Here is a 10,458-nt window from a genome sequence, read left to right as displayed (position 1 = left end):
AGGGGAATCATGACCACACTCGCTTTAGAGGGTATATCTATTCAAATACATTACTGCCATATCTCACTCATAATGAGCTTGTGGCCAATTAAAATTCCCAAGTATTTTTCACTTGAACTGTTGCAGAGTCATTTTTTGGTTATATGGGAAATTTTGGGAAAATGATTACGGAACTACATTTATTGCTGTTAAAATTTATCAGTTTCGGCTGTCACGTCCTGTTAATACTCTTACTGAATCCAGAGTCAATCAACCAACATAGTTCTCTTTTTCAGCTCTGTTTTATCTCTAGGCTTGACAATCACCTGATCCAAACATAGGTTTTTGGTGTTTTTTTTTTTTTTTTAATAGGGGGAAAAAAAAGAAGAGTCATGATTTTAGAGACCTCACTCTAGCTTGACAATGAGTTACTAATTAGACTTTTTGGTATGATTGCTCAATCACAAATACATATTGAAATGTATCTCTCCATTTTCCATATTTATAACATGACACATCCTGAAAATTTAACCCAAAAGGTATATGTGAGAAAAATTACATTGATAATGGTCCAGAGAAAAGAGGTAGGATCAGTGGTTTACATTTACATGGAAATAGATTTTCAGCAATGTATTTCAAACAATTCCAAAGTGGAACGAATTACCTTTTGTTATGTTCAAGCAGTTGCTCTCCAAAGAATTACTGGGATGTTGCGGGGAGGGGGGGAATCTTCTATAGGTTAGAAATTTGGAATAGATTACTGATAAAGTTCCAACAACCTTTGAAATTCTATGATTTTATTGAAAGTCCTATCCAAATACATAGAGCAACTGGGATATTTTCAGTCTGATAAATCTGTCAACCACCACCCCCACAACCACCACCACCACAGTGGGAATTGGCTTAATTTTACATAATTTTTCTTACATCCATTTGTGCTATTAGGAAATAATCACAATGTTCTTTTCTAAATGTTTACCAGTTCCATTTTAGTCTCTTTGAGGATTTTACAGGAGATTTTAGGAACAGTATATTTGCCTCTAGTCTGCATGTGACACTCTCTTTTCTATTGAAAATAGGAGCATTTGGTCTTTTCAGTTTTCTGACATTTCCTTTGATTTTTGGCAGTGGCTCTCTGTCACTTTTGCAAGTACCTTAAGTTCCCTGAAGTAACATTCTGCTTTGTTCTAAGAGTTTTTAACTCAGCTTAATTGTTTAAGTTATACCTTCCTCCTTTCTGCCACTTTGGCTTCAATACTTTTTTACTGTTTTGTTTTTAACCTTTTCCAATCTAATGATCATCTTCCCCTTCAGTTGATGATGCAACCGTCCATTCTAGTCTACAAACAGTAGCCAGAGCACTATTTGTATTTACAAGATCATGTACCTTCCTTGCTTAAAGCCCTTCAATGGCATTTCATTGTATTTAATAGAATCTAGACTCCTCACCATGACTAACAAGGCCTGCCCTGAGCCCTGCCTAGATCTTCACACTCGTGTCTACCATTCCCCGTCTTGTTCACTATGTTCCATTCCACAAACTTATTAAGCTTTTTCCCATCATAGAGCCTTTGTGCCAGATGTGCCCTCTTCCCAGAATGCTCTTTATCCTGTGGCTGGTTTCTTATCATTAGGGTCTTGCCTCAAATGACTTCTCCTTAGAGTGGCACTCCTGGTCACGCTTTCTAAACTGGTTTCCGGCTCACTTTCCCCACCTGAAGCTACTCTCTATGTCATTATCCTGCTTCTTGTTCTTTATATCTTCTCTTACTATCCAAAATGGTTTTATTTGAAATGAAATGCACTTGCTTATTTTCTGTTTCCTCCTATCAGGATGTAAACTTCAGGAAAGGAGCCTCTTTTGTTCTGTTTGCTGCTGTACTCCTAGGCCCAGCTGCATGCCAGGCAGATTATTAGATCTTCTATGAATCCTGAATGAATGAATAAATGGACAGATGAATGAGTGAGGATAGTGTGGAAAGAGTGAGGATCCCAGGCCATAATCAACAGAGGGAACAGAAAAAAAATAATCAGAGAAATGGGAGACAATCAGAAATGCTCTTCTTTAGAGGGAACTCCAGCCAATTGTGTTCAGAGATTGAGAAAGAGGAGAGAAGTGTATGGGGCCTGAGGTATTTAGAGATTTTGAAGTGGAGGGTGAAGAATGACTCTGACAGGGAAAGAGGAATGGCATCTGAGATATGCATGGAGATGTTACTTTTCCTAAGGAAAGAAACCCATTTCACTAAGATTATGGGGGGAAATTAGAAACAACAGTAGGGGCAGTGACACTAAGTAAAGATAAAGTAGAGAGAGACCTCAGGATACACTTATGGATCTTAGTAAAGGAGGCAAAATTACCTACTGAAAAGTAGGGGGTGGAAGGAACAGGGGAGCTATAGATGGGCCCCTTCTTGATGCATTTCAAGATCAACACATACCTGAGCTAAGAGTCAAGATGCAGAAATCAGAGCCCAATGTAGGCAAGTCGAGTGACCTGCTTTTGCTATTCTAAATGGATTTTGAAAAATAGCGCATAGCCCATGGGACAAGGAGAGTAAAAAAACATGTTTATTTTAAACTGTGGCTGAAGAGCACGTGTGGGACTGGGAGATATCAGGCTCCCCCAGATTGTTCCCTCATCTGACTGCCAGCTGTGTGGTTACTGTCACCAGCAAAAGGAAGTTTGGGATTAGGACAGGAAATAGTGACATGATGACCAGACTATGCAATCCCTTCCTTGGTCTGCACATGGCAGAGAACCTGGCAGGTAAAACGAAGCCAAAAATGTTTGTTGAATTGAATTGAATTTCATCTGAATGATCAGGGAAGCCAGCACACTCTTGACATCAAGGAGTGCCCCACAAACACTCATAACACACCCTGTGTGCAAGAGAAGCCAGTGTCACTGATCTTAACCAATCTTCAGGAAGCCCATGGTACACATCCATGAGAAAGCTGTGCATAGGTAGTTATAATAATCTGGACATTTGAATGGGGAGAAAGAAAATATAATTCGTGATGAGTTACTTCAAGCTTCCCAGACGAAAAGTTATATTTCAAGTACTGCTGTTAGTCTGGCATAATTCCTTATGCGTTTCTGGCTGGGGCTCTTAGGGTAGATAGAAGGAAAAAGACTTTTGGAGAAATAAGTGTCATTATTGTCTTTGCTGCTGAACCAAATACTGTGGTTATTCCGATGTCTGGTGCAGGAGCAACACTTGAGCCCTGGATAACTCAATGCTCATCAGAAACAATATTGAAGAAGGAGAAAAAGAAACCACAAAATGACCCCCAGGTGGGGGACAGGAGGCGTGTCTCAGGCTTCTTTCAACTGGGATAGTACTGACATTTTCACTTGACCACTCTGAGCCAATTTTCTCTCTCTACTTGTCTGCCTCCCAGAGTTACTGGAAGCATAGGTGAACTAATGCGTGCATGTGTTTTGGACTTTGTAAAGTCTTACAAAACCAAGAGGTGTTAAGCTCCTGTTTAGATTATTTCTTTAATTCTTACAAAGATGTACCCAGCTGTTGACTTCAGCATGCTGAGAAATAATCAACTTTTCATGATTTATCAACACCTTTGTTATCATTTTCATCACCAACATCATTATCTTCATCATTATCATAATAATTGAGAGCATGCTTTGGCCCCAGAACAATGCTACGTATGCACTTTATATGGATTAACTCATTTAATCCTCACAATTTCAAGGAGTAGACACTATTCTCTCTATCTCCTTATTTATTTATTTTTTTTAGGAAATAAATACAAGAGAAGTTAAACGACTTGCTCATTCAATTAGTATGTGGCAGAACTATGACTCAAACCCAAGTCTCTTTGTCTTCAGAGTCTTAGGAACTTAACTTCTTCCTGTAAGATCTTCACCATCAAAAGACACTTCCATGTGCAAATCAATCAGAAAGTTAATGACTCCTTATGCAGCATGAAGTCCTAAGGTGAGTGCTCTGCGTGTCTGTGTGTATTTATATGTAAGAAAAAGTAGTTATAACCCTTTTACTCACAAAGCTTCAAGTATTATGGGAAAGTATGGAATCTAAGTAAGTAGACAAGAAAAAAGCCAATATAATTCCTTCCTTCCTTTCCTTTCTTTTTTTAATAATAATTTTTTATTATATTATGTTAGTCACCATACAGTACATCCTTAGTTTTTGATGTAATGTTCCATTATTCATTACTTGCGTATAACACCCAGTCCTTTCTTTCTTCTCTCTCTCTCTTTCTTCCTTTCATCTTCTTTTTTCTTTCTTTCTTCCAGAGTGGAGAGGGCTTATAATCACCTATCATTTAGAGAGCTCACATGGATTAGTATGAATGAAAAATTCCTTTTTGTTGGTCTGTTTTGGGGGGGTTTCTTTTTCTCTTTGCAAAAGGAACAACTGCTTGGCCTCATCTTACAGTTTTATTTTTATGAACACAGCATATTTCATTGAATTCTCATGATATACCTGTGACATCCGAGACTAGTCATCTATTTTAAAAATGGAAAAAATTAATATCTAGAGAGATTAAATTACTTGTGTACTGTTAAAGTCACTTATTCTTTCATTTACAAAACTTTTACTGAGTGCTTACTCTATGCTAGGTATTGCATTAGTCTGTGGCTTTAAAACAATAACTTAAAATGTGTGGTTATTGCATATAGGTAGCCTGGAAGATGAAGTCGCAGATTACACTTTGAGCCTGGGGAGCAGGGAGATAGCTGGGAAAGTTTTGAAAGAGTGCATTTGAGTAGATGTGTAAAATTTCCCAAAGAAGGGAAATGGTAGATTGGGGATTAAAGAGTGTTCTAAGAGGCTCGCCTTGTAGATGCAGGTAACCCACTCTTGATTCTTAATTCGGGACATGTATCACTGAATAACACTGCCGTTTTCAAGTAAGGCCATGATTTGGACTGGCCGAATGGAGCAATGGAAAAGAATGATATCTTTGGGATCAGACAGGCTTATCCTGGATACTCTACTTGTTACTTCGGTACCTTGGACAAGTTACTTAATTCTTCTGAAACTTAGCTTCTTCTGTCAAAATGAAAATACTACCTACCCTGTAGCTATTTATGAAGATTAAATGAATTAAACTTATAAATCACTGGGAGCAACACCTGGCCCTTAGCATAAACTTTTTTTTTTTTAAGTAAGCTCTATGCCCAGTTTGGGGCTTGAGCTCACAACCCTGAGATCAAGAGTCAAATGCTCTATCAAATGAGCCAGCCAGGCACCTCTTAGCATACACTTAATAAGTACTATTCCCCCCCTTCTTCATAAATTCATAAATAAGGAGTAGGTACTATTGCTATCTTTTTTTTTTTTTTTGGAAACTTAATTAGAGAGAAGTTCAGTGACTTGGCCACTCAACTTGTATGTAGCAGAACCATCAATTCTGTTTTCTATTCTTTGATGTCCCTCATGCACCACTCCCACTAATGGTGGGACTCAGGTTTCCACTAACAGCTGTGTGTTGCCAGGAGGAGCTCAACACAACAACTCCAGGACTTGGAGGGAGAAAGGAAAGAGCCTCCCTATCCAGACGATATGAAACAATAACATAGCTTTTTAAAAATATTGCATTTCTGTAAGTACTTATAAGAGAATGTGACTATGCTGAGTGTTTGGGAAAGACACAGTGCTGGACTTTGCGTTTCGGAATGATTAATGAAGTCACACTGAGAAAACCTGATTGAGCTGAGTGGCTGCCGGAGTCTTTTCATCCTGCCCTCGGGTTTCTTCTTCCATTCTCCCACAGCATACACTTCTACCACAGCATTTGTCAAATAACCATGTAACTGGGTGCGCTGGGGTCCGTTTCCATCACTAGTCTGTGTTCTCCCCTCTAGTGCAAAGATTTGCGTTCTGAATTGCAATGTGGGGACTGGAGAACACACTTTCCCTTGCCATGGTGTCAAAGAGGGTCCCACCTTGTTTATGTTCTCCACCCTTTAAGGAGTGACAGTAGGAACTCACTCACCTTTCAGGTGAATGAGAAACCTGCATTGGGGAATGAGGATGAAAAACATAAATACAGGCTTCCTTTGGGTAAGGAAAGTTTGAATTTTCCATGGAAATTATGAACATTTTAATTCATCTTTGAATCTGCAAATATCAGCAAAGTTCTTGGAAAATAATATTAAAGACACAATCTATAGCGAGGCTCAGACATCAGGGGTGAGAAGGTGGCGCATTTACAGACGGTTATGTTATAAAACAGAGTAAGAGTAAGATATAGAGGATCACGTAAAAAGCCGGCTACACCTCAAACAGTAAAAGGTCCACACAAAAAAAGGTACATTTAAAACCTTTCTGAAGAAAAGATTAGATTTCAACAGGAAGTGATTGAAAAGCATGGCATTCTTGACAGGTGAACATGAACAAAAGCTTAGAAGCAGAAAAATTTCAGACCTGAGATGGGGAAAGTGAATGATTTGGTTTATCTCAACCCTGGACACACTTAGAGAAATAATGCTGGAAATGTTAAGAAAATAGTCTTTAATGCCTGTTAAGGAGTCTAGACTTTGTCTGAGAGATAACTGAGAGTCAACGGAGATATTAAAGCATGAGAGTGAGGTGATATAAAATGGGGTTTAGGAAAATTAACCTGGCAGAATAAGAGACCTGGAATGGGAAAAATAGAAGAAACGATTGCAGTAACTGTAGTCAGAAGGGAAAAGGAGCTGGTGTAGGGCAGTGTGAGTGGGAGAGATCTGCTTCAGAAGAAAATGTGAAGGTATAATATACTGGATTTGGCAAATGACCAAGTGTGGGGCAGGGAGAAAAGTTCACACAAGTCATGGAGGAGGAGACAACTTTGATGCCATCCAAAGTTATAAAAAAAGATAGCAGCAGTGGTGATTTGGGGAAAAAACGGATGGACCCTGGATTGTGTTTGGTATACCTTGTGTTGCAGATTCTGATAGATTGCTGGGAAATTTAAATCTGGTCTTCAGAAGAGATCATGGATTTAGTGATTAAGATAGGAGAGTCATTCTTATAGAGTGCTAATTGAAGTAATGGAAATGGCTGATATTTGAAAGAGAGACTCTAAAGTGACAGGAGATCTAAGGGTACCTAAATTTAGGAGGGTAGAGGAAGCAGTCAGGCCAGTAACAGAGATGGAAACAGAGTGATCAAAGTGGTAGAAGATCAAAATAGGGCTGTGTCAGGGAGAAAGGGGGGGAACGTTCCATACTGACAGTCAGTGCTGTAGCAGAGACTTGAGTGGGATGAAAATTGGCTGGGAGACTTGGTAACCGGGAAATCACTAATGACCTTATGAGGAGTTTCAGCTGAGGATCAAGAGGAGGACATACTATGGAAGAAGTTGAGCAAGAAGTGTTGGTACAAAACTAATGGATGAGATTGTTTTGATTATATTTTCAAAACATTTGATAGTGGGAGTGAAAGTGTTGATAGGAAACTTTAGAATAAGTAAGGATTTTTCTGGGAAGGTCATATCAGCAAAAGCTTAGAAGTCAACTCAGAAGGAAAGACCAAATTTGCAGGAAAAGGGCAATCGCTGATGCATGAGCTTCATAACAAGGAGGAGGGGCTTGAACCAAGAGCACTGGCTGGAGTTAACCTCAAATGAGAGAGATTATATGTCAGTAAAACAGGCAATAAAGTTATTTGCTGTAAGTGGGAAGCTGGACAGAACTGGGACCTTGAGGAGAATGAGAGAGAGAGATCGAAAAGTCTCTAGGAAGTGGGATGATTAATTAATAAAAAATGAATGAAAGCAGATGTGAGTATCAGTAGACCCAACAAAGAATGGATTGTGGTGGATCCATTCCAAATGGCTTCAAGGCTTTCTCCAGTAACATTGCCAACCATTCCTGAAGGCTGGAGAGTGGCAAGGTGGAACAGGAGAAGTTCAAGTTTGTTGAGACATCCTGGAGTGAAATGAAGTATGTTTGTGAAATGGTTCATTGAATGCCAACAGATGTGATAGAAAAGAATAAAGAATCGCGGAGTAGGGCACCTGGGTGGTTCAGTCGGTTAAGCACCTGACTCTTGTTCCAGCTCAGGTCATGGTCTCAGGGTTGTGAGATCGAGCTCTGAGTTGGGCTTTACACTCAGCAGAGGGTCTGCTTGAGATTTTCTCTCTCTCCCTCTCCTCTGTCCCACCCTCCACATGCACGTATGCCTGCTCTCTCTCAAAAAAAATAAGAGTAAAAATAAATAAATAAATAAATAAATAAATAAATAAATAAATAAATAAGAATCAGGGAGTAACTGGTGTTGACAGGAAAACTAAGAAGCAGTGTTAGGGACCGCAGGTAGTTGAGAGAGAAGGAAGAGCAGGAGGTCATCATCAGAGGGAATGTTGGGGGTATTGACATCTCTGGCACGGAGCCACATGGAGAGAAAGCAAGTCTGTATTGTGGAGGTCCTGCTAAGTGACCTGGCACATTGCAGAAGGAAGACACTGGAGTTGAAGAGATCAGAAATATGTAATTTTTCAATTTATATACTTCTGCAAAAATTGGAATTATTTTTCTAACAAGCAAATGTTGCACCCAGAATTTTTTTTAAAATAATAAAATAAAAACAAACTTATAGCAATCAAAGGAACAAAGCAGGGGGAGAAATTTCAGGCTCAGATCCAGGCCAGTATGTCAACAATTCTTTCCTGAACTCACTAATTGTTCAGCTGGACTGGATTAAAAGTTGGTGAATGTTTGCCCATCTCTGGAATTAAAAAGAAAGGAAAAGAGTATGTGATGCCAGAACACAAGGAGCGTTATCAGCATGGATTGTTGGCATTCCTGAAGGTGACGGTGAGGACAAAAAGAGAGAACAACCATTCTTTAGATGAAGAAGCCACTGAGTAAGATGGGCAAAGTATGGGGAAGCTGGTGGAGAACTTTGAGGAGGGTACGAGAGTGACAGAATGACTTCTGTGAACTCCGTAAAGGAAGAGTTGAATCACCTGGGTATGGCAGTGCGGAGCGGAGATAAGGAGTGCATCTCTTCTGGGGGAGTAGAAGTACATTGGGCATAGGGCCTCCTTTGAAAGAATTACAAGAGAGTTAGTTTGTTGGGGCCTGGGGAAGGGGGTAAGAAAAGACTCAGTTAATAGAAGCGAAGAACATGGAAGTCAAATTTGGGGGAGTATTTGTTCATAAAAGGACGAGGCTGAGTTCTTAGTAACACCATTGTTCCTCTGTAACTGGCATGTGTGATGCGTAAATGTAGCCCCCATAAGTAAGCAACTGTGTATTGCTGGCGGTCCTGGGGGGCCTGGAAGGCCTCAGAGGGAAGAGAAGATGCCTCTTGTTTTGAGGCAGAAGGAAAGAGACGTGCCCCTGGCTCCTTTCTGTGTGTAGCTGAGGCAGAAACTGGGAATAAAGAAGCTGCTTCTTTTTTAAGTCTCCTCACTCATGGTCCACTGCTCCTGTCTTCATCTTCAGGACCACGGTGAAAAGAGAGAAGAGGATTCCAGCACTTTCCTGAGACTTCCCAAGCAGGGGATGGTGCTTTCAGTTTTAAAGGAAATTAACAAAAGTCTTTACATCCTTTAAATTCTACTTCGAATTATCAGGAAGTGGCTAAAAAAAGAAATCTAAGCGATGTAAAAAACAAAAGATGGTTTTAAAAAAAAAGGAAGAAGAAAAGAAAACTAAAGGATCTCATTCATCCTCAGCTTAAAAGTTGGATCACAGTAGCAAAGACATTGCCAACGCCATGGCAGGGTCTGCTGCTAATATTCTATTTATAACTGATGTTTTTTGAGTTTGTAATTGTGGCGCATTACATATATTATCCCATGTAATCCTTACAACAACCCTAATAGGCAGGTGTTGTTATTCTGCCCATTTTACCTAGAAGGAGCCCGAAGCGCAGCAAGGCAAGGCAAAGTCCGCAAAGTCACATGGCTAACAGGTGGAGAACACGGGGCTCAGGCTCACGATTGTCTGGCCCCGGTACCACCTTTACCACCTTTCTCGGTACCAAGGAGCATCATCTCTCAGAGGAACGTACATGACATGAGGTTAAGTGGGAATAAGAGAAACTTGGGTTTGAGCTGAGGAAGAACTTCCTGAGTGCTTAACAGTTAGTGGGAATCAAGGAGAGAGACATCTTCCTGGGGTAATTTAGGTATCCCCCCTCCCCGTACTCTTTTTTCTCTCTCTCTCTTTTCTTTTTTCTTTCTTTTTCTTGGCTGGCAGGACAGAGACAGAGCAACCACTTCCAACTGATGTAACCTACTTGGTTTCATGACATGGACTTGAGAAGCCCCAACTTTGGCTCCTCACCTGCCAGACCCCACTGACTCGACACCCCCAGTGGAATGAGCAGCACCGGGTCCGCAGCTTTCCTAGAAGTTTCAGTGTCGGTGCCGGCAGCATAAAATCATTTTCATCTCGTGAGGTAAGACGGGCGTTCTGAACAGCTGCCGAGTGTGAGAGCCTTATTTAGATCCCCTTAAAAAGTCACCTCCTGTTCTCCATTTGGACGAGTT

This window comes from Ursus americanus, chromosome 16, assembly GCF_024610735.1.
Source record: "Ursus americanus isolate L20-20 chromosome 16, mUrsAme1.1.p, whole genome shotgun sequence".
NCBI classification, from domain to species: domain Eukaryota; kingdom Metazoa; phylum Chordata; class Mammalia; order Carnivora; family Ursidae; genus Ursus; species Ursus americanus.
Note: the sequence above shows the minus strand (reverse complement) of the source record.